Source organism: Denticeps clupeoides, chromosome 15, assembly GCF_900700375.1.
Source record: "Denticeps clupeoides chromosome 15, fDenClu1.1, whole genome shotgun sequence".
Taxonomy (NCBI): domain Eukaryota; kingdom Metazoa; phylum Chordata; class Actinopteri; order Clupeiformes; family Denticipitidae; genus Denticeps; species Denticeps clupeoides.
This window is the reverse complement of record NC_041721.1, coordinates 17,074,082-17,076,588: the sequence shown is the minus strand read 5'-3', so window position 1 is coordinate 17,076,588 and position 2,507 is coordinate 17,074,082.

Sequence of the window (2,507 nt, the reverse complement as noted above, 5' to 3'; positions counted from 1 at the left end):
GCGTACACACACACACACATACAACGCAACACCCCCCGCCACCCGATTCATTCGGTGCGGTTGTTGCCAGGTGCAGAGTGAATCACGGGACGAATACTAACTCGCCCCGCGATCTGTTCGTGTTTTTCTGGCTTGTGAACAGTGAATTCCGGGGTCAGGTGCGTTATAAAGTCCATGTCAGCCTCCCAACCCCCTGTAAAAATCGCACGTGAGGCCAAATGTCGTAAATGTAAACGTGTCTTCTCCATGGGCTTCAGTGTCACACCTGGGTGCCCGGTCTGTGGCGCCTGTCCCGTGGTACCGTGTGCGCATGCGCCAGAGACCAGAAAAGCGACGTACACGTTAACGCTGCATTTTCAATCAATGTTAAGACGTACAAACAGCGCCAGCAGTGGATCCAAAGCTTTTATACATACACATACCAAAATTTAGACTGATTGCCACTAATTTGACTCTTTACTGACCTTTATGTCTTTAACTCAAACTTTTCTTATTTAACTTTATTTAACTTTTGTCTATGTATAGTTAAGTAATTAGTATTTTATTTGATATATTATGAAGCCTGTAATATGTTACAATCTAATTTCTCTGTAAATGCCACACATTGAATACCTTCCTTTGTAATTTTGTAGTATGTATGAAAGAAAGAAAGAAAGTGAAGTGATTGTCACATGTGATACACAGCAGCACAGCACACGATGCACACAGTGAAATTTGTCCTCTGCATTTAACCCATCACCCTGAGTGAGCAGTGGGCAGCCATGACAAGCACCCGGGGGGCAGTGTGTGGGGACGGTGCTTTGCTCAGTGGCACCTCAGTGGCACCTTGGCGGATCGGGAATCGAACCTGCAACCTTCTGATTACAGGACCGTTTCCTTAACCGCTAGGCCACCACTGCCCCGTATGTATGTGTGTAGATGCCATGTGTCTGTGTGCCTATGAGAATGTATGTTGTCTATATAGCTTCTCAACAACTAATTTTCTTTGAGGATAAATAAAGTATCTATCTCTCAATCTGCCTTTTAGATGAGACTGATCCATGAGTGAAACTCTGAATTTGCATCAGGTACTCAGGTACAGTCTGTCCATTTTCCACTGTGTGCATATCAGGGTCATCGGGTTTGCAGATTACATGAGACTAGTCTAAACCTCCAGGGAACCGGGATCAGTCCATTTCGATACCCTAGACCGGTGCATCAACAAAAGTCGGTAATTCGGTTTGAATCTGGTCGTTTTCATTTTAAAAGAAGAACATTGTACGACGCACAAATAACAACAACAGCCACATGTCTGTCTGCCATGACTCATAAAAGATGGGGTTAGGCCTACCTTTAGGGTAAAGGGTGGGAAAGCTTGTGGCAATTGGGAAAATGTCAAGGTCTCCCAGGGCTCCAGCCATAGCTGCCCGCTGCTCACGATGGGGTGATGGGGACATGTGCTGCATATCACAAGGACAAATATTTACTTTCCCTTTTAGTACATCAAGAAGCAAAGCTATGTCCTGCCGTAGGGTATAAATCTACTGATGATTTATGTCTGCCCCAGAAACTAGCGCCACACTGTGCTTTTCAAATATTCACGCACAATTTGTATTCAAAGGTACACTTGCCAGAATTCTGTTGTTGAAAGGAATACGTTTACCACATTGTCTGTTTCAACGATTAATGCAGTGCTGTATATCGACATGCCGAGGTACGACTCACAGCGCCACTGACCTTTCAGGTTTTGATGATAGCTGGCCAGCGTACTAGAAATGGACTGTAAGACAAACAATCAGAGGTAAATGTATTTGCTCCCACTTGCGCTGCTTGGGTTAGGCCGCCTGGGAGCGTCTTAATATGGCCGGCGCAGGGGCAGTTTGCATAAACAGTGCGCCCACTTAGCAAGCAGCGTCAAAGATAGATCACAATCGTGTGCCTTTGATGTGGTCCCTGGTCTGCACCGCTGCCTCACGCTGTTGAAGTCAAGCTTTTAGCAGGAATCCAGAGGACTTTTGGACTATCTATCCTATTATTTTTCCAGTGTAACCACATCAGGCTTATTATGAAGCTAATCAGGGTGCAGTGCAACCTTCAACTCTTCGGCCGTGAACGAATGCATATAGTTTTCAGAAGCTGGACATTTTTACAATGTGCATCTAGAATGTGGTATTGCATTGTCTTGTTGAAAGATGTGCATGGGCGTCTTGGTAAAGATGTTTTCTTGAAGGCAGCAGATGTTCCGCCGAAAGCTCTATGGGGCGGGAGGGTGGGGGGGTCATAAGTCCCAGGCAAAGTCTGGATTGGTTTGGTCTGCTTTCGTTGGTTTCTAGTGTGTCCTGGCATTTTCTGATTTGCAGTTCGAGTATAAAAACAAATGACTTTTATAACTAAAAAAGATCCAAAAGCAAATTTGCCTAGTAGTACCCAAATGGAAATTGGTTCGTGCTAACCTATCAAGTCCTTTCATTGCGGTGGCTAGTTTACTTTGTGAGGGCATTCGAGCCTCAGGGCAAATTTATGAAAGG